The following is a 22,287-nucleotide window of genomic DNA, read 5'->3' on the forward strand; positions in this document are numbered from 1 at the left end:
AGAGCTTGGCTGAGTAGATTACACAAGAAGGAAAACACACAGCAAGTCAGCAGGATCTAGGAGCAACATGGCAGATGTGACAACCTACATGGTGAGCTGCAGCATGTGCTACATGTTCACAGATCGACCAGAAGAAGAATCCAATTTCACCTGTCAGAAGTGTAGACTAGTGGCCCTTTTAGAAGAAAAGGTGCGGGGTCTGGAAGAAAGAATAGCAACTTTGAAACTCATCAAAGAGAATGAAGACTTTCTAGACAGAACAGAAGCATCTCTACTGGTCACAGAAGGTGCAAAAAGTGTCAGAGAACCTCCAAAAGCAGATGAGTGGAAGCATGTGACCAAAAGAAGCAAGAAGACCATGGAGAAATCACCAACCACACAACTGAAGAACCGATATCAAATCTTTGTAGAGGATGAAGATGGCACACCTAAGAATGAAGCAATACCAGCAAGCAAAAAAGAAAAGGGCACACAGCAACAAGTGACAGCAAAAAGTACAGCCAAGAAGCAACGAAGAGTGGTGGTGGTGGGAGACTCACTACTGAGAGGCACCGAAGCAGCCATCTGCAGACCGGACATAACTGCAAGAGAAGTATGCTGCCTTCCAGGTGCGATGATCAAGGATGTGACCGATAGGATACCAAAGCTCTTCAGCTCCAAGGACGTCCACCCATTTCTTCTGATACATGTTGGCACCAATGACACGGCAAGGAAGGACCTACCGACAATCTGCAAGGACTTTGAAGAGTTGGGGAAGAAAGTAAAGGAACTGGATGCACAGGTAGTTTTTTCTTCTATCCTTCCAGTAGACGGGCATGGCACCAGGAGATGGAACAGGATCCTTGATGCAAACAACTGGCTAAGACGATGGTGCAGACAACAAGGATTTGGATTCCTGGACCACGGTGTGAATTACTGGTATGATGGACTCCTCGCCAGAGACGGACTACACCTCAACAAACCTGGGAAACACACATTCGCCAGAAGACTCGCTACACTCATCAGGAGGGCGTTAAACTAGAAGAAGAGGGGACGGGAAGAAAAACATTAGACTCGAACAAAGATGACCCAGGAAAACATACTCAGAAGGGAGGTAAGAACATTTCTAAAACAATCCACAGTGAGGAGATTGGAACAAAACAAAATCCTCTAAACTGCATGCTCGCAAACGCCAGAAGCCTGACAAACAAGATGGAAGAACTAGAAGCAGAAATATCTACAGGTAACTTTGACATAGTGGGAATAACCAAGACATGGTTAGATGAAAGCTATGACTGGGCAGTTAACTTACAGGGTTACAGTCTGTTTAGAAAGGATCGTAAAAATCGGAGAGGAGGAGGGGTTTGTCTCTATGTAAAATCTTGTCTAAAGTCCACTTTAAGGGAGGATATTAGCGAAGGGAATGAGGATGTCGAGTCCATATGGGTTGAAATTCATGGAGGGAAAAATGGTAACAAAATTCTCATTGGGGTCTGTTACAAACCCCCAAATATAACAGAAAGCATGGAAAGTCTACTTCTAAAGCAGATAGATGAAGCTGCAACCCATAATGAGGTCCTGGTTATGGGGGACTTTAACTACCCGGATATTAACTGGGAAACAGAAACCTGTGAAACCCATAAAGGCAACAGGTTTCTGCTAATAACCAAGAAAAATTATCTTTCACAATTGGTGCAGAATCCAACCAGAGGAGCAGCACTTTTAGACCTAATACTATCTAATAGACCTGACAGAATAACAAATCTGCAGGTGGTTGGGCATTTAGGAAATAGCGACCACAATATTGTGCAGTTTCATCTGTCTTTCACTAGGGGGACTTGTCAGGGAGTCACAAAAACATTGAACTTTAGGAAGGCAAAGTTTGAACAGCTTAGAGATGCCCTTAATCTGGTAGACTGGGACAATATCCTCAGAAATGAGAATACAGATAATAAATGGGAAATGTTTAAGAACATCCTAAATAGGCAGTGTAAGCGGTTTATACCTTGTGGGAATAAAAGGACTAGAAATAGGAAAAACCCAATGTGGCTAAACAAAGAAGTAAGACAGGCAATTAACAGTAAAAAGAAAGCATTTGCACTACTAAAGCAGGATGGCACCATTGAAGCTCTAAAAAACTATAGGGAGAAAAATACTTTATCTAAAAAACTAATTAAAGCTGCCAAAAAGGAAACAGAAGCACATTGCTAAGGAGAGTAAAACTAATCCCAAACTGTTCTTCAACTATATCAATAGTAAAAGAATAAAAACTGAAAATGTAGGCCCCTTAAAAAATAGTGAGGAAAGAATGGTTGTAGATGACGAGGAAAAAGCTAACATATTAAACACCTTCTTCTCCACGGTATTCACGGTGGAAAATGAAATGCTAGGTGAAATCCCAAGAAACAATGAAAACCCTATATTAAGGGTCACCAATCTAACCCAAGAAGAGGTGCGAAACCGGCTAAATAAGATTAAAATAGATAAATCTCCGGGTCCGGATGGCATACACCCACGAGTACTAAGAGAACTAAGTAATGTAATAGATAAACCATTATTTCTTATTTTTAGTGACTCTATAGCGACAGGGTCTGTTCCGCAGGACTGGCGCATAGCAAATGTGGTGCCAATATTCAAAAAGGGCTCTAAAAGTGAACCTGGAAATTATAGGCCAGTAAGTCTAACCTCTATTGTTGGTAAAATATTTGAAGGGTTTCTGAGGGATGTTATTCTGGATTATCTCAATGAGAATAACTGTTTAACTCCATATCAGCATGGGTTTATGAGAAATCGCTCCTGTCAAACCAATCTAATCAGTTTTTATGAAGAGGTAAGCTATAGACTGGACCACGGTGAGTCATTGGACGTGGTATATCTCGATTTTTCCAAAGCGTTTGATACCGTGCCGCACAAGAGGTTGGTACACAAAATGAGAATGCTTGGTCTGGGGGAAAATGTGTGTAAATGGGTTAGTAACTGGCTTAGTGATAGAAAGCAGAGGGTGGTTATAAATGGTATAGTCTCTAACTGGGTCGCTGTGACCAGTGGGGTACCGCAGGGGTCAGTATTGGGACCTGTTCTCTTCAACATATTCATTAATGATCTGGTAGAAGGTTTACACAGTAAAATATCGATATTTGCAGATGATACAAAACTATGTAAAGCAGTTAATACAAGAGAAGATAGTATTCTGCTACAGATGGATCTGGATAAGTTGGAAACTTGGGCTGAAAGGTGGCAGATGAGGTTTAACAATGATAAATGTAAGGTTATACACATGGGAAGAGGGAATCAATGTCACCATTACACACTGAATGGGAAACCACTGGGTAAATCTGACAGGGAGAAGGACTTGGGGATCCTAGTTAATGATAAACTTACCTGGAGCAGCCAGTGCCAGGCAGCAGCTGCCAAGGCAAACAGGATCATGGGGTGCATTAAAAGAGGTCTGGATACACATGATGAGAGCAATATACTGCCTCTGTACAAATCCCTAGTTAGACCGCACATGGAGTACTGTGTCCAGTTTTGGGCACCGGTGCTCAGGAAGGATATAATGGAACTAGAGAGAGTACAAAGGAGGGCAACAAAATTAATAAAGGGGATGGGAGAACTACAATACCCAGATAGATTAGCGAAATTAGGATTATTTAGTCTAGAAAAAAGACGACTGAGGGGCGATCTAATAACCATGTATAAGTATATAAGGGGACAATACAAATATCTCGCTGAGGATCTGTTTATACCAAGGAAGGTGACGGGCACAAGGGGGCATTCTTTGCGTCTGGAGGAGAGAAGGTTTTTCCACCAACATAGAAGAGGATTCTTTACTGTTAGGGCAGTGAGAATCTGGAATTGCTTGCCTGAGGAGGTGGTGATGGCGAACTCAGTCGAGGGGTTCAAGAGAGGCCTGGATGTCTTCCTGGAGCAGAACAATATTGTATCATACAATTATTAGGTTCTGTAGAAGGACGTAGATCTGGGTATTTATTATGATGGAATATAGGCTGAACTGGATGGACAAATGTCTTTTTTCGGCCTTACTAACTATGTTACTATGTTACTATGTTACTATCGCACCTTCGGCCTTGGGGCATCGGCAGTTTAACTGTCTTAAGCCCCCTGCTGCTATAGGAGGTGTGCGTGCTCAGGAGAACCAAGAAGGCGATCGACCTGCTTGAATATGGCGATGGCGACATCGGCTACTCTCCGTTCCGCTGGAGCTGATGAATTGAAGATCAAGAACTCCTTCAAGATTGAAGTTGAAGAGCGAGCCCGTGACAAGTTTTCCCTGTCTTTCTTCGTGAGGAAGGTCCTGTTTGAGATCCTGCTGGTGAAAAGGGAGAATATTCTGGCACTTCAAGATGCTCCAGGACGCTTTGTTCTCACCCTGACCTCTGAAGTGGCATCTCAGAATTTTTACCATCAGATCAAGCTGAGGCTGCAAGAGGAAGAACTTAGAGGACTCCCCTTTGTGACCCTCTGCCTGGCAGAAGAGAAATCTGTCGTGGTTCATATGAACAATCCCCATGTCTCTCAAGGAGATGTGGCAGCCTTTCTGTGGATCTATTGCTCTGAGGTTCGCTTCTCTCACAAGATCATGAATGCTGAGAAATTGTGGACTGGAAAATATAAGTTCACTGTGAAATTAAGAGAAGGTCTGGGAATTGGTGGACTGAGTCATCCACCTCAGCACTTCCTAATCGGCAGAGAGAGAGGAAGACTCTTCTATCCTGGGATGCCTATCTTCTGCAGGAAGTGTATGGACTTTGGGCACTCTTTCGAGAGCTGCAAGGAGGAAAATGCTCTTTGCAAGAAATGCTATCAGAAGGGACATGCCACTCTAAACTGTCCAAATCAGATGATCTGCAATATGTGTCGTGTTTCTGGACATTCTTTCAGGGATTGTCCGTTAAGGAAGACCTTCAGTTACGCAGATGCCGCTCGGGGGGAACCCTTTACGAAGCGGACTAACTCTGATGAGCAAAAGGTCAAGCCCAAAGACTCTTCTAAGGATCCTCCCGGGAACCCTCCAGGGGATCCCCCTGTCGAGAGTAAGGTTCCCAGTGATTTGTCAGGCAGTCCAGTTGGTCAGGTGGTGGAGGAGAAGCCAGCTGAGTCTGTGTTTGAAATGGAGTCCAAGGAGGCTGGTGATGAGGATAAAGAGGAGGATATGGACATGGAGGCTCTGAGGAAAAGGAAAAAAGAGCAAGAATCAAGTGTGCAAAAAGGGGAGAGCGCCAAAAAAAAACCTATGGGGCGCCCTAAAATAACCCTCCCTAAGTACTCACCAAGACCGTTGGATCCTGTTCCTCAACCTGTTAATCCTTCTGATCCAGTAAATATCAAGGGGTTCTCGGATTCTGAAGTCTCTGAGGGTCCTCCTACCCCGGTTGGATTCATGTCAGATACGGACTCAAGCTCTGCCTAAATGATCTATGGCATTGCTTAAAATTGCCTCACTGAATGTGAGGAGCTTGAAGGGCTCTGTCAAGAGAGCTGCTTTATTTTCTTACTTGAGAACTTTAGATGCTGACATTTTTCTGCTACAAGAATGCGGTATTGACCATGACCCCAATTATAACAAGCTAAGGAATGATTGGGCGAACGGACCTTCCATCTGGTCCGGTGAAAATGGATCACGTGCTACTGGAGTTGGAATCCTGTTTAAAAACAATGCCTTTAAAGTTGTGTCGTTTACTGAAGTCGAACCTGGACGTGCACTAGTGGTGAATGTGAACTACTGCGGATCTGAATTTAAACTTCTTAATGTTTATGCATCTCCGATGAAGGAAGAAAGATCTTGTCTGTTTGACACTATAAAACTTTTTATACCTGGGCCTACACCAACTGTGGTTGGCGGTGACTTCAATTGTATTCTGGCCAATGAAAATAGGACATCAGGTACTAAAAGAAAAGATAAAACAGAGATGCAGTTAAAAAACCTTATTGAGGATACTCACCTGAAAGATGTTTGGAGAGAGAAGAATACTTCAGATCCAGGATACACTTGGGAGAACAATCTTATAAAATCAAGAATTGACTTTGTGCTGACATCACGGAGTCTCAAAGTTAATAATGTGGGTCTAGCAGGTAACATCTTTTCTGACCACAAAACTTTCATAACTCATCTGCAATTGCCCACTCTGGAGAAAGGGCGAGGAGTCTGGAAGTTGAACACCCTGCTGCTAGAAGATGAAAGCATAAAAGTGGAATTTTTGAGATTTTACAAAAAATTGCAAGGAAAAAAATATAACTACAAAACAATTTTAGAATGGTGGGAGTTTGTGAAGACTCGAATTAAATTTTTTTTTCTCTTGGCTGGTAGGAAAAAAGCCAGACAGAATCAAAAATGGTTTAAAGACCTGAACACAAAACTGCAAACAGGTTACAAACTCAGGAATGCTGGAATAGATATGGATGATGTTATTTTACAAGTTAAAGAAGATATCAGAAAAGCAATAGAACGGAAAGGCAAAGAAATAATTTTTAATGCCAAGGTAGAACATATGGAAAAAAACGAAACATGTTCCAGGTTCTTTTTTAGAAAATCTTTTGAACATAGAGAATTGATTAAGGAACTTGATGGTGAAACAACAAAGGATGGACTGTTAGACAAAGCGCAACAATTTTATCATAACCTTTTTAGTGAAAAGAAAATTGATAATGACTTTTTACCTGATGTTTTAAATTCTTTGCAGAGTCATCTTGAGAAGGAAGATCAAGTCTTGTTAGTTGAAGATATCTGTGAAGCTGAAATAGTAAGTGCAATTAAAAGCTTTTCTAGAGGAAAGACACCGGGTGCTGACGGTTTACAAATTGAATTTTACTTAACTTTTTGAGAGATTTTAAAGGATGACCTGTTTGAAATTTTTAAAGCTGCTTTTCGATGTGATAAATTGCCAGAGTCTTGGAGAAGTGGTGTGGTCACTTTACTTTTTAAAAAAGGTGACAAGACGAATCTTGAAAACTGGAGACCAATTACATTGCTCAATGTGGACTACAAAATTATGGCAAAAATTATTGTTAATAGAATGAAGAACGTCATCGGAAAGGTCGTGCATCCAGACCAGGTATGTGGTGTGCCTGGTCGTACAATTGCTGAAAATTTAAATATAATACGGGACGCAATATGGTACCAGCAAGAACGGAAGCAAAAACTGGCGCTTCTGTCCTTAGACTTTCAAAAAGCATATGACAGAGTCTCCCATAAGTACTTGTGTTCTGTTTTAAAGAAAATGAAATTCCCAGCTGTTTTTATTAAGCACATTGCACTTTTGTATGAAGGAAGTTTTAGCAAGATTTTAATTAATGGCTTTTTATCTGCAGAAGTTTTTTTACAGTCTGGCGTTAAACAAGGATGCCCTCTCTCACCTTTGCTTTTTATCTGCGCAATTGAGCCCTTATTGGCGATGCTGAGGAAGGAGAAAATGGTGAAAGGAGTACCTATACCAGGAGGACATGGCCTGAGTACAAAATCTTTAGGCTACATGGATGATATCACAATCCTGTGTGACTCAGAACAGTCACTAAGAAGAGCGGTAAGAATGACTGACTTCTTTTGTTTAGCATCGGCCTTCAAACTGAACCTAGAGAAGAGTGAATGTCTGGGCTTTGGTGACTGGTCAGATGCGCAGATTCCTCAACTGAAAATCAGAAATGACCAAATTAAAATCCTTGGCGTAGTGTTTACTAAAAAAAATGATGGAGAAGAAAGTTGGCAGTCGGTGAAAGAGAGAATACAGAAGAAGATAAGTTTATGGAAACTAAGAAAATTATCTATGGAAGGTAAAAATTTAATAATTAAGTCTTTATTGTTACCGATAATGTTGTTTTTAAATATGGTGTACCCCCCGAATGAGAATACAGTGAAGTTTTTGCAGAGACAAATTTTTCTTTTTCTGTGGGGGTCTAAAATGGAGAAAGTCCGAAGAGAAATAATGTACAAACAACACAAGTATGGTGGAAAGAATATCCCAAATATTAAAAAATTTTTATACTTAAAATTCTTCAGTTTTTGCTTTAAAATGATCAACATAAGGACTCATTGGTCTTTTTATTTAAAATATGCAGCTGGAGATATCTTCAGGAAGAGAAAGTGGATAACTTTGTCACAAAATTCTCCAGTCTTAATTACACCACCTAAACAATATGTTCTGTTAGAGAAAATAATTAGACTTTTCAACTTACCTGAAATTGACATAGAGATGCTGTCAAATTCAAGAAGACTGGCTCTAGAAACAAGGAGAAAAGAAACAATGACTGCAGTGGCAAATTTTACATACAATAAAAGTGGAAGAATTTGGAGAATGACTTATGCACCTTATTTAACAAATGAATTCAAAGACTTGGCTTGGGCAATAGTGCAAGAATGTGTTCCTGTTAGGTTTTTTCAACACAGAAGGGGATTGTGCAATACTGCAAAATGTCCTAGGGCAAGCTGTGCTCATGAAGAGACTGTTTTACACACCTTTTGGAACTGTTTTTATGCCCAAAATGTATGGAGAGAAGTTGGAAGTCTTTTAAAGTTTGTTACTGGTCTTAAGTTTTTAAATCATGAAGTAGTTTTATATGGAAATTTTACATGTCAGTCCAAAGAAAAAGAAAGAGTCATCTGGATAATGATAAATGGAATAAAAATGGCGCTATGGAAAGTCCGAAATATATTGCTTTTCAAAAAAGATCATATACAGTGGGGCAAAAAAGTATTTAGTCAGTCAGCAATAGTGCAAGTTCCACCACTTAAAAAGATGAGAGGCGTCTGTAATTTACATCATAGGTAGACCTCAACTATGGGAGACAAACTGAGAAAAAAAAATCCAGAAAATCACATTGTCTGTTTTTTTAACATTTTATTTGCATATTATGGTGGAAAATAAGTATTTGGTCAGAAACAAACAACCAAGATCTCTGGCTCTCACAGACCTGTAACTTCTTCTTTAAGAGTCTCCTCTTTCCTCCACTCATTACCTGTAGTAATGGCACCTGTTTAAACTTGTTATCAGTATAAAAAGACACCTGTGCACACCTTCAAACAGTCTGACTCCAAACTCCACTATGGTGAAGACCAAAGAGCTGTCAAAGGACACCAGAAACAAAATTCTAGCCCTGCACCAGGCTGGGAAGACTGAATCTGCAATAGCCAACCAGCTTGGAGTGAAGAAATCAACAGTGGGAGCAATAATTAGAAAATGGAAGACATACAAGACCACTGATAATCTCCCTCGATCTGGGGCTCCACGCAAAATCCCACCCCGTGGGGTCAGAATGATCACAAGAACGGTGAGCAAAAATCCCAGAACCACACGGGGGGACCTAGTGAATGAACTGCAGAGAGCTGGGACCAATGTAACAAGGCCTACCATAAGTAACACACTACGCCACCATGGACTCAGATCCTGCAGTGCCAGACGTGTCCCACTGCTTAAGCCAGTACATGTCCGGGCCCATCTGAAGTTTGCTAGAGAGCATTTGGATGATCCAGAGGAGTTTTGGGAGAATGTCCTATGGTCTGATGAAACCAAACTGGAACTGTTTGGTAGAAACACAACTTGTCGTGTTTGGAGGAAAAAGAATACTGAGTTGCATCCATCAAACACCATACCTACTGTAAAGCATGGTGGTGGAAACATCATGCTTTGGGGCTGTTTCTCTGCAAAGGGGCCAGGACGACTGATCCGGGTACAAGAAAGAATGAATGGGGCCATGTATCGTGAGATTTTCAGTGCAAACCTCCTTCCATCAGCAAGGGCATTGAAGATGAAACGTGGCTGGGTCTTTCAACATGACAATGATTCAAAGCACACCGCCAGGGCAACGAAGGAGTGGCTTCGTAAGAAGCATTTCAAGGTCCTGGAGTGGCCTAGCCAGTCTCCAGATCTCAACCCTATAGAAAACCTTTGGAGGGAGTTGAAAGTCCGTGTTGCCAAGCGAAAAGCCAAAAACATCACTGCTCTAGAGGAGATCTGCATGGAGGAATGGGCCAACATACCAACAACAGTGTGTGGCAACCTTGTGAAGACTTACAGAAAATGTTTCACCTCTGTCATTGCCAACAAAGGATATATTACAAACTATTGAGATGAAATTTTGTTTCTGACCAAATACTTATTTTCCACCAAAATATGCAAATAAAATGTTAAAAAAACAGACAATGTGATTTTCTGGATTTTTTTTTCTCAGTTTGTCTCCCATAGTTGAGGTCTACCTATGATGTAAATTACAGACGCCTCTCATCTTTTTAAGTGGTGGAACTTGCACTATTTCTGACTGACTAAATACTTTTTTGCCCCACTGTAAGTGAAAATGAGTGTATAAAATTAGCACTAAGTGAGATATATATTTATTACCTGTTAGACCTGAAGAGAATTGGAAAAAAGAGGGCAAAGAGTCTATGGAACTTTCATTTGTGGAACCTTGTAACATGAACAGATGATAAGCAAGAGAAATATAAGAAAGAATAAAAACTGAAATAATAGAACAAATGAAAAAGAAAAAAATCTGTTCTTATCAGTTTAATATCTGATACGTCCCCTATTTGGGGACCACATATTAAAGAGATTTTTAGAACAGGGAGCTGGAACTGGAGCTTGCTCTGTCCACTCCACGCATTGACCCGTTATTGCAGTGTCTCCGGGATCAGTGCACTCCTTCTCTGATCCAGTTTCTAAAAACAGATTGGATTGAAATCGGCGCAAATTGTCTTTTAACCCTTCCTGTGAATTCTTTTAAGGGTGGAAAAAGCACATTTCAAATGCCAAATGTACCCTTTTGCTCGATTTCACTTGACCATTTGCAACACTTTGCTGGTTGCTACAGGTGTGTTAAGATGGAACAGGAACAAAGATGTAGGCCTGAATTAGGCCTTTTGTTACAGTGTTGCAAAAAGATTGTGCCATTTACCAAATGAGGCCCCTGCTGTCAGTACTAAGTGTTTACATTGAAGTATCCAATGAGTAGTTCGGCGATACAGACCACATTTGTGACCGCCCGCATGCATGAATTCTTTTGGAAAACATTGTGGACCACTGATGTTTGAATGTGGTGTATTATATGTATTTTTGAAAAAAAAAAATGGAAAAATGGGGTCTGTGCCGATCTTGAATATGCTTGTCTTGTCCATCTACACCTGTGTGAGTAGTATTCTAGTACTTTTGACCAATCATGTGCGCTGCCTGCAGGAGATAGAATCTGAGCGCGGAACCTTCACGTGCAGTCACAATGGGGCCTTTATCCATAGGCTCTGGAACTCTCACGTGTCACAATGGGCTCCGGAACTCTCACGTGTCACAATGGGCTCTTGGCCTATATCAGGCAGTGTAAAATGGCACCGTCTTCAATCTGTAGCTGGAGCAGCAGCAGACCACATGGTCTGTTTACACCCAGCTTCAGGAGAGCTGGGAAGACAACGGATCGCCTGCCTGTTTCTTGAATAAGCCTCCTTACCTTGACAAGCCAGCTGGTATGTCACTCTCCATAAGGAGAGACGTTACCCCTTAGACCCCAGTCCAGAGCCTCTCACCTAGCCAAATCAGTTCTCATGCTTCGCACTGACGAGGGCCAACAGCCCCAAACACCATGTCTGCGAATTGAGATACTGATTTGGTTTTAAGCCTAAGTCATATTGCATGACTCGTCGTTAAAGAGTTGATTGTGACTTGTAGGATTGCTACTTCCAACAGGTGGCGCTATAGAGTTTAAGTCCTCTTTTTCTCTGAAGAGGCAATTTGCATATTTGCACTATTTTGAAATGGATGGAGGGTGTGTTAAAATAGGCGGAGTTATGCAGATTCAAAAATGCGTTGTGCCCAGCTTGAACACACACACCCACACACCCCCACACACACTCACACACACCAGAACTGTCATTTGAGAAGGCATCCATCCAGAGTTTCGACAAATGTCTTCCCCTTGGCAATCTTTCGCGCTGTCTCCCCAATGGGTGCTGGTTGTAGGCCTTGGTGGGGCCGTAGAGGCAAAGCATTTCAGGCAACGCTTCTCGGCCTTTCATGGCTTAGATCAAGTGGTAGTATCTGTTCTTATCAGTTTAATATCTGATACGTCCCCTATTTGGGGACCACATATTAAAGAGATTTTTAGAACAGGGAGCTGGAACTGGAGCTTGCTCTGTCCACTCCACGCATTGACCCGTTATTGCAGTGTCTCCGGGATCAGTGCACTCCTTCTCTGATCCAGTTTCTAAAAACAGATTGGATTGAAATCGGCGCAAATTGTCTTTTAACCCTTCCTGTGAATTCTTTTCAGGGTGGAAAAAGCACATTTCAAATGCCAAATGTACCCTTTTGCTCGATTTCACTTGACCATTTGCAACACTTTGCTGGTTGCTACAGGTGTGTTAAGATGTAGGCCTGAATTAGGCCTTTTGTTACAGTGTTGCAAAAAGATTGTGCCATCTACCAAATGAGGCCCCTGCTGTCAGTACTAAGTGTTTACATTGAAGTATCCAATGAGTAGTTCGGCGATACAGACCACATTTGTGACCGCCCGCATGCATGAATTCTTTTGGAAAACATTGTGGACCACTGATGTTTGAATGTGGTATATTATATGTATTTTTGAAAAAAAAAAATGGAAAAATGGGGTCTGTGCAGATCTTGAATATGCTTGTCTTGTCCATCTACACCTGTGTGAGTAGTATTCTAATACTTTTGACCAATCATGTGCGCTGCCTGCAGGAGATAGAATCTGAGCGCGGAACCTTCACGTGCAGTCACAATGGGGCCTTTATCCATAGGCTCTGGACTCTCACGTGTCACAATGGGCTCTTGGCCTATATCAGGCAGTGTAAAATGGCACCGTCTTCAATCTGTAGCTGGAGCAGCAGCAGACCACATGGTCTGTCTACACCCAGCTTCAGGAGAGCTGGGAAGACAACGGATCGCCTGCCTGTTTCTTGAATAAGCCTCCTTACCTTGACAAGCCAGCTGGTATGTCACTCTCCATAAGGAGAGACGTTACCCCTTAGACCCCAGTCCAGAGCCTCTCACCTAGCCAAATCAGTTCTCATGCTTCGCACTGACGAGGGCCAACAGCCCCAAACACCATGTCTGCGAATTGAGATACTGATTTGGTTTTAAGCCTAAGTCATATTGCATGACTCGTCGTTAAAGAGTTGATTGTGACTTGTAGGATTGCTACTTCCAACAGGTGGCGCTATAGAGTTTAAGTCCTCTTTTTCTCTGAAGAGGCTATTTGCACTATTTCGAAGGAAAGGGATGGAGGGTGTGTTAAAATAGGCGGAGTTATGCAGATTCAAAAATGCGTTGTGCCCAGCTTGAACACACACACCCACACACTCACACACACCAGAACTGTCATTTGAGAAGGCATCCATCCAGAGTTTCGACAAATGTCTTCCCCTTGGCAATCTTTCGCGCTGTCTCCCCAATGGGTGCTGGTTGTAGGCCTTGGTGGGGCCGTAGAGGCAAAGCATTTCAGGCAACGCTTCTCGGCCTTTCATGGCTTAGATCAAGTGGTAGTATCTGTTCTTATCAGTTTAATATCTGATACGTCCCCTATTTGGGGACCACATATTAGGGTACGTTCACATTTGCGGTTTGCGCCGCAGCGTCGCCGCCGCAACAAAACGCATGCGTCGTGCGGCCCTATCTTTAACATTGGCGCCGCATGTGCATGCGTTGTGTTGCGTTTTACGCCATATGCGGCGTTAGGGCGCACCTGTCTGGGCGCGGCAAACGCAACATGTTGGATTTTTTGTGCGGCGCCGACCTTTTAAAAAACGCATGCGTCGTGCGGCCCTATCTTTAACATTGGCGCCGCATGGGGCCGCATGTGCATGCGTTTGGCTGCGTTTTTGTTTGCGTTGTGCGTTGCGGCGACGACGCTGCGGCGCACAACGCAAATGTGAACTTAGACTTAAAGAGATTTTTAGAACAGGGAGCTGGAACTGGAGCTTGCTCTGTCCACTCCACGCATTGACCCGTTATTGCAGTGTCTCCGGGATCAGTGCACTCCTTCTCTGATCCAGTTTCTAAAAACAGATTGGATTGAAATCGGCGCAAATTGTCTTTTAACCCTTCCTGTGAATTCTTTTCAGGGTGGAAAAAGCACATTTCAAATGCCAAATGTACCCTTTTGCTCGATTTCACTTGACCATTTGCAACACTTTGCTGGTTGCTACAGGTGTGTTAAGATGTAGGCCTGAATTAGGCCTTTTGTTACAGTGTTGCAAAAAGATTGTGCCATCTACCAAATGAGGCCCCTGCTGTCAGTACTAAGTGTTTACATTGAAGTATCCAATGAGTAGTTCGGCGATACAGACCACATTTGTGACCGCCCGCATGCATGAATTCTTTTGGAAAACATTGTGGACCACTGATGTTTGAATGTGGTGTATTATATGTATTTTTGAAAAAAAAAAATGGAAAAATGGGGTCTGTGCAGATCTTGAATATGCTTGTCTTGTCCATCTACACCTGTGTGAGTAGTATTCTAATACTTTTGACCAATCATGTGCGCTGCCTGCAGGAGATAGAATCTGAGCGCGGAACCTTCACGTGCAGTCATAATGGGGCCTTTATCCATAGGCTCTGGAACTCTCACGTGTCACAATGGGCTCTTGGCCTATATCAGGCAGTGTAAAATGGCACCGTCTTCAATCTGTAGCTGGAGCAGCAGCAGACCACATGGTCTGTCTACACCCAGCTTCAGGAGAGCTGGGAAGACAACGGATCGCCTGCCTGTTTCTTGAATAAGCCTCCTTACCTTGACAAGCCAGCTGGTATGTCACTCTCCATAAGGAGAGACGTTACCCCTTAGACCCCAGTCCAGAGCCTCTCACCTAGCCAAATCAGTTCTCATGCTTCGCACTGACGAGGGCCAACAGCCCCAAACACCATGTCTGCGAATTGAGATACTGATTTGGTTTTAAGCCTAAGTCATATTGCATGACTCGTCGTTAAAGAGTTGATTGTGACTTGTAGGATTGCTACTTCCAACAGGTGGCGCTATAGAGTTTAAGTCCTCTTTTTCTCTGAAGAGGCTATTTGCACTATTTCGAAGGAAAGGGATGGAGGGTGTGTTAAAATAGGCGGAGTTATGCAGATTCAAAAAATGCGTTGTGCCCAGCTTGAACACACACACCCACACACCCCCACACACACTCACACACACCAGAACTGTCATTTGAGAAGGCATCCATCCAGAGTTTCGACAAATGTCTTCCCCTTGGCAATCTTTTGCGCTGTCTCCCCAATGGGTGCTGGTTGTAGGCCTTGGTGGGGCCGTAGAGGCAAAGCATTTCAGGCAACGCTTCTCGGCCTTTTTGGCTACGACCAAGTGTTGTGGCTGGAAGTCTCTAAAGCCTATCGCACCTTCGGCCTTGGGGCATCGGCAGTTTAACTGTCTTAAGCCCCCTGCTGCTATAGGAGGTGTGCGTGCTCAGGAGAACCAAGAAGGCGATCGACCTGCTTGAATATGGCGATGGCGACATCGGCTACTCTCCGTTCCGCTGGAGCTGATGAATTGAAGATCAAGAACTCCTTCAAGATTGAAGTTGAAGAGCGAGCCCGTGACAAGTTTTCCCTGTCTTTCTTCATGAGTAAGGTCCTGTTTGAGATCCTGCTGGTGAAAAGGGAGAATATTCTGGCACTTCAAGATGCTCCAGGACGCTTTGTTCTCACCCTGACCTCTGAAGTGGCATCTCAGAATTTTTACCATCAGATCAAGCTGAGGCTGCAAGAGGAAGAACTTAGAGGACTCCACTTTGTGACCCTCTGCCTGGCAGAAGAGAAATCTGTCGTGGTTCATATGAACAATCCCCATGTCTCTCAAGGAGATGTGGCAGCCTTTCTGTGGATCTATTGCTCTGAGGTTCGCTTCTCTCACAAGATCATGAATGCTGAGAAATTGTGGACTGGAAAATATAAGTTCACTGTGAAATTAAGAGAAGGTCTGGGAATTGGTGGACTGAGTCATCCACCTCAGAACTTCCTAATCGGCAGAGAGAGAGGAAGACTCTTCTATCCTGGGATGCCTATCTTCTGCAGGAAGTGTATGGACTTTGGGCACTCTTTCGAGAGCTGCAAGGAGAAAAATGCTCTTTGCAAGAAATGCTATCAGAAGGGACATGCCACTCTAAACTGTCCAAATCAGATGATCTGCAATATGTGTCGTGTTTCTGGACATTCTTTCAGGGATTGTCCGTTAAGGAAGACCTTCAGTTACGCAGATGCCGCTCGGGGGGAACCCTTTACGAAGCGGACTAACTCTGATGAGCAAAAGGACAAGCCCAAAGACTCTTCTAAGGATCCTCCCGGGAACCCTCCAGGGGATCCCCCTGTCGAGAGTAAGGTTCCCAGTGATTTGTCAGGCAGTCCAGTTGGTCAGGTGGTGGAGGAGAAGCCAGCTGAGACTGTGTTTGAAATGGAGTCCAAGGAGGCTGGTGATGAGGATATGGACATGGAGGCTCTGAGGAAAAGGAAAAAAGAGCAAGAATCAAGTGTGCAAAAAGGGGAGAGCGCCAAAAAAAAACCTATGGGGCGCCCTAAAATAACCCTCCCTAAGTACTCACCAAGACCGTTGGATCCTGTTCCTCAACCTGTTAATCCTTCTGATCCAGTAAATATCAAGGGGTTCTCGGATTCTGAAGTCTCTGAGGGTCCTCCTACCCCGACTCAAGCTCTGCCTAAATGATCTATGGCATTGCTTAAAATCGCCTCACTGAATGTGAGGAGCTTGAAGGGCTCTGTCAAGAGAGCTGCTTTATTTTCTTACTTGAGAACTTTAGATGCTGACATTTTTCTGCTACAAGAATGCGGTATTGACCATGACCCCAATTATAACAAGCTAAGGAATGATTGGGCGAACGGACCTTCCATCTGGTCCGGTGAAAATGGATCACGTGCTACTGGAGTTGGAATCCTGTTTAAAAACAATGCCTTTAAAGTTGTGTCGTTTACTGAAGTCGAACCTGGACGTGCACTAGTGGTGAATGTGAACTACTGCGGATCTGAATTTAAACTTCTTAATGTTTATGCATCTCCGATGAAGGAAGAAAGATCTTGTCTGTTTGACACTATAAAACTTTTTATACCTGGGCCTACACCAACTGTGGTTGGCGGTGACTTCAATTGTATTCTGGCCAATGAAAATAGGACATCAGGTACTAAAAGAAAAGATAAAACAGAGATGCAGTTAAAAAACCTTATTGAGGATACTCACCTGAAAGATGTTTGGAGAGAGAAGAATACTTCAGATCCAGGATACACTTGGGAGAACAATCTTATAAAATCAAGAATTGACTTTGTGCTGACATCACGGAGTCTCAAAGTTAATAATGTGGGTCTAGCAGGTAACATCTTTTCTGACCACAAAACTTTCATAACTCATCTGCAATTGCCCACTCTGGAGAAAGGGCGAGGAGTCTGGAAGTTGAACACCCTGCTGCTAGAAGATGAAAGCATAAAAGTGGAATTTTTGAGATTTTACAAAAAATTGCAAGGAAAAAAATATAACTACAAAACAATTTTAGAATGGTGGGAGTTTGTGAAGACTCGAATTAAATTTTTTTTTCTCTTGGCTGGTAGGAAAAAAGCCAGACAGAATCAAAAATGGTTTAAAGACCTGAACACAAAACTGCAAACAGGTTACAAACTCAGGAATGCTGGAATAGATATGGATGATGTTATTTTACAAGTTAAAGAAGATATCAGAAAAGCAATAGAACGGAAAGGCAAAGAAATAATTTTTAATGCCAAGGTAGAACATATGGAAAAAAACGAAACATGTTCCAGGTTCTTTTTTAGAAAATCTTTTGAACATAGAGAATTGATTAAGGAACTTGATGGTGAAACAACAAAGGATGGACTGTTAGACAAAGCGCAACAATTTTATCATAACCTTTTTAGTGAAAAGAAAATTGATAATGACTTTTTACCTGATGTTTTAAATTCTTTGCAGAGTCATCTTGAGAAGGAAGATCAAGTCTTGTTAGTTGAAGATATCTGTGAAGCTGAAATAGTAAGTGCAATTAAAAGCTTTTCTAGAGGAAAGACGCCGGGTGCTGACGGTTTACAAATTGAATTTTACTTAACTTTTTGAGAGATTTTAAAGGATGACCTGTTTGAAATTTTTAAAGCTGCTTTTCGATGTGATAAATTGCCAGAGTCTTGGAGAAGTGGTGTGGTCACTTTACTTTTTAAAAAAGGTGACAAGACGAATCTTGAAAACTGGAGACCAATTACATTGCTCAATGTGGACTACAAAATTATGGCAAAAATTATTGTTAATAGAATGAAGAACGTCATCGGAAAGGTCGTGCATCCAGACCAGGTATGTGGTGTGCCTGGTCGTACAATTGCTGAAAATTTAAATATAATACGGGACGCAATATGGTACCAGCAAGAACGGAAGCAAAAACTGGCGCTTCTGTCCTTAGACTTTCAAAAAGCATATGACAGAGTCTCCCATAAGTACTTGTGTTCTGTTTTAAAGAAAATGAAATTCCCAGCTGTTTTTATTAAGCACATTGCACTTTTGTATGAAGGAAGTTTTAGCAAGATTTTAATTAATGGCTTTTTATCTGCAGAAGTTTTTTTACAGTCTGGCGTTAAACAAGGATGCCCTCTCTCACCTTTGCTTTTTATCTGCGCAATTGAGCCCTTATTGGCGATGCTGAGGAAGGAGAAAATGGTGAAAGGAGTACCTATACCAGGAGGAGATGGCCTGAGTACAAAATCTTTAGGCTACATGGATGATATCACAATCCTGTGTGACTCAGAACAGTCACTAAGAAGAGCGGTAAGAATGACTGACTTCTTTTGTTTAGCATCGGCCTTCAAACTGAACCTAGAGAAGAGTGAATGTCTGGGCTTTGGTGACTGGTCAGATGCGCAGATTCCTCAACTGAAAATCAGAAATGACCAAATTAAAATCCTTGGCGTAGTGTTTACTAAAAAAAATGATGGAGAAGAAAGTTGGCAGTCGGTGAAAGAGAGAATACAGAAGAAGATAAGTTTATGGAAACTAAGAAAATTATCTATGGAAGGTAAAAATTTAATAATTAAGTCTTTATTGTTACCGATAATGTTGTTTTTAAATATGGTGTACCCCCCGAATGAGAATACAGTGAAGTTTTTGCAGAGACAAATTTTTCTTTTTCTGTGGGGGTCTAAAATGGAGAAAGTCCGAAGAGAAATAATGTACAAACAACACAAGTATGGTGGAAAGAATATCCCAAATATTAAAAAATTTTTATACTTAAAATTCTTCAGTTTTTGCTTTAAAATGATCAACATAAGGACTCATTGGTCTTTTTATTTAAAATATGCAGCTGGAGATATCTTCAGGAAGAGAAAGTGGATAACTTTGTCACAAAATTCTCCAGTCTTAATTACACCACCTAAACAATATGTTCTGTTAGAGAAAATAATTAGACTTTTCAACTTACCTGAAATTGACATAGAGATGCTGTCAAATTCAAGAAGACTGGCTCTAGAAACAAGGAGAAAAGAAACAATGACTGCAGTGGCAAATTTTACATACAATAAAAGTGGAAGAATTTGGAGAATGACTTATGCACCTTATTTAACAAATGAATTCAAAGACTTGGCTTGGGCAATAGTGCAAGAATGTGTTCCTGTTAGGTATTTTCAACACAGAAGGGGATTGTGCAATACTGCAAAATGTCCTAGGGCAAGCTGTGCGCATGAAGAGACTGTTTTACACACCTTTTGGAACTGTTTTTATGCCCAAAATGTATGGAGAGAAGTTGGAAGTCTTTTAAAGTTTGTTACTGGTCTTAAGTTTTTAAATCATGAAGTAGTTTTATATGGAAATTTTACATGTCAGTCCAAAGAAAAAGAAAGAGTCATCTGGATAATGATAAATGGAATAAAAATGGCGCTATGGAAAGTCCGAAATATATTGCTTTTCAAAAAAGATCATATAAGTGAAAATGAGTGTATAAAATTAGCACTAAGTGAGATATATATTTTTTCCTATCGCCACGACAGCACCCACAACGAGAGAGGGGATCCGCCCACCTTCCGGACAGGAACCTACAGGTTAAAAAGGGGCGGTCCCCCTCGCCCTCCAGTTTGGGTTCCTGTCCGGACGGTGGGAGCCTACAGGTCTTGTTCACCTACCCGGGTCCGCCAAGCCTCTGTGCGGTGTCCAGGTGAGAACGGCAGAGTCGGGGGCCCGGAAGCAGCGTCGGGGGAAGTCCTGTGTCCAGCTTCCCCCCTCGTCTGGCAAGGAGCGGCTGAACGTCGGAGTGGCGTTCCCAGGGGAAGGCACGCCGCCCTGGGTCGTCCACACGCGCGCGACGCTGCGGGAGCAGGTCGGCGCTTATGACCCGGAAGTGATCCAACGACTTCCGGAGGAGGCCGGGAGGAGGAGCGCGGGACCTTTGAAAAGAAGGCAGCGCTTGGTGAGTGGTGTGCGGCAACATGTCTTCCACAGGAGACGCCAAACACCGAAAAGGAGAGCAGCAAAGGAGCAGCAGCAGATCTCAGAGTGGAGATGTGGCACGCGGGCAGCAAGATCCTGGCACGTCACATCACACCTCACCCCCTCAGAAACCGGTACTCTAATTTCATCAGCAGTGGTGAGTGTTATATCTGAGCCACTGGCTGATACAACTGTCTTCTATACTATGTTTTGTTATAGGGGAAGAAGGTCTCAAAATCCAAACATAAGCAGTGTGCGTTATGCACGGAGCCACTACCTGACACCTATGTAAAGAGATTGTGTCAGACGTGTATATGCCGTACGTTAGAGGAAGAGGCCCCCCTTCGTGTGTCGGATTTGAGGGAAGTAATTAGAGAAGAAATAAAATCTTCTCTTAAATCTAAGCGGCATGAGAAGAGTAGTATGGAAATGATATCCGATTCCAGCCCTTCTTTGCAAGAGGGCGAGTGCTCGGAGAGTTCATCACCATCCTCCTCAGATGAGGAAGGAAGGCCTTGCTTTGCCACAGATAATATGGAGACTTTAATTAAGGCAGTCCGTGCGACTATGGGTGTGGCTGAGAGTAAAGAGCCAAAAACAACCCAGGAGATCATGTTCGCAGGGCTGAGCCAGAGAAGTCGCAAAGCTTTCCCGGTAGTAGATACCATTAAAGGTCTGGTCAAACGGGAGTGGGACAAGCTGGATAAAGGGTTCTTACCTTCGGCCGCAAAAAGAAGGTACCCCTTTGAGGATGACACCTTATCCCAGTGGATGAAGATCCCAAAAATAGATGCGGCAGTAGCCTCTACCTCGAAAACAGGCTCGCTACCGTTAGAGGATGTAGGACTCCTTAAAGATCCTTCAGACAGGATGGCTGACATGCTCCTTAAGAAGGTATGGGAAGCATCATCTGGAGCCTTTAAGCCCGCAATCGCAGGCACCTGTACGGCAAGATCAGTGATGGTCTGGGTGACTCAGCTGGAGGAACAGCTTAAAGCAAAAGTACCCAGGGATAAATTGTTAAACTCCCTGTCTCAGGTCAGGGAAGGAGCGGCTTATCTAGCGGATGCCTCGATTGATTCCCTGAAATTGGCTGCAAGATCGGCGGGTCTCTCAAATGCAGCCCGACGGGCACTTTGGCTAAAAACCTGGAAGGGGGATGCTCAGGCAAAAGCCAAATTGTGCTCCATTCCATGTAGGGGTGAGTACCTATTCGGCCCGGTGCTGGATGACATCCTTGCAAAGGCAGAAGACAGAAAGAAGGGATTTCCTAAAACGTTTAATCCCACTTTTAGGAATGCCTTCCGGAGACACATGCCCTTCAGAAGATTCCAGTCAGACCAGCAGGGAAATAATCGCGACTGGGAAACATCGGATCAAAAGAAGAAAGGTGGATACTATAAGAACTCTTCATCTTTCTCAAGACGTAGACGTAATTACAGATAAAACTGATCTACCAGTAGGGGGAAGACTAAAGTTCTTCTCAGATAAATGGAAAAAGATTACTTCTAGTGCCTGGATAATGGGGGTGGTTGAGTCAGGATTAAAATTAGAATTTTTGAGAACTCCACCAAATCATTTTGTGATAACATCACTGGACACTCCGGCCCAACAACAGGCCTTAGAATTAGAGATTCAACAATTGCTTACAAAGCGAGTTATTGAAGAGGTACCAAAACATCAGGAGAAGACGGGTTTTTATTCTCCGCTATTCTTAATCTCTAAACCTGATGGGTCCTTTAGGACTATCATAAATTTACGTAAATTGAATAAATATCTTCAGTACCATGCTTTTAAGATGGAATCCATTAAATCAACAACTAAGCTTTTGTTTCCTAGGTGCTACATGTCGGTCTTGGATCTAAAAGATGCGTACTG

The 22,287-nt window shown here is 42.7% G+C and overlaps 2 non-coding genes and 2 pseudogenes across 2 annotated transcripts; all 4 read left to right on the top strand.

Annotated features, from left to right (window-relative positions):
- Positions 1 to 10,450: 10,450 nt before the first annotated feature.
- On the top strand, positions 10,451 to 10,631 carry LOC138668160 (U2 spliceosomal RNA; annotated as a pseudogene).
- Positions 10,632 to 11,969: 1,338 nt separating this feature from the next.
- Positions 11,970 to 12,163, top strand: LOC138668000 (U2 spliceosomal RNA). The gene has a single exon (XR_011319035.1). It is a non-coding gene; the product is annotated as a U2 spliceosomal RNA (small nuclear RNA).
- A 1,276-nt stretch (positions 12,164 to 13,439) lies between these two features.
- Positions 13,440 to 13,630, top strand: LOC138668187 (U2 spliceosomal RNA). The gene has a single exon (XR_011319115.1). It is a non-coding gene; the product is annotated as a U2 spliceosomal RNA (small nuclear RNA).
- A 166-nt stretch (positions 13,631 to 13,796) lies between these two features.
- Positions 13,797 to 13,976, top strand: LOC138668287 (U2 spliceosomal RNA; annotated as a pseudogene).
- Positions 13,977 to 22,287: the final 8,311 nt, after the last annotated feature.

Source organism: Ranitomeya imitator, chromosome 2 (genome assembly GCF_032444005.1).
Source record: "Ranitomeya imitator isolate aRanImi1 chromosome 2, aRanImi1.pri, whole genome shotgun sequence".
Lineage (NCBI taxonomy): Eukaryota > Metazoa > Chordata > Amphibia > Anura > Dendrobatidae > Ranitomeya > Ranitomeya imitator.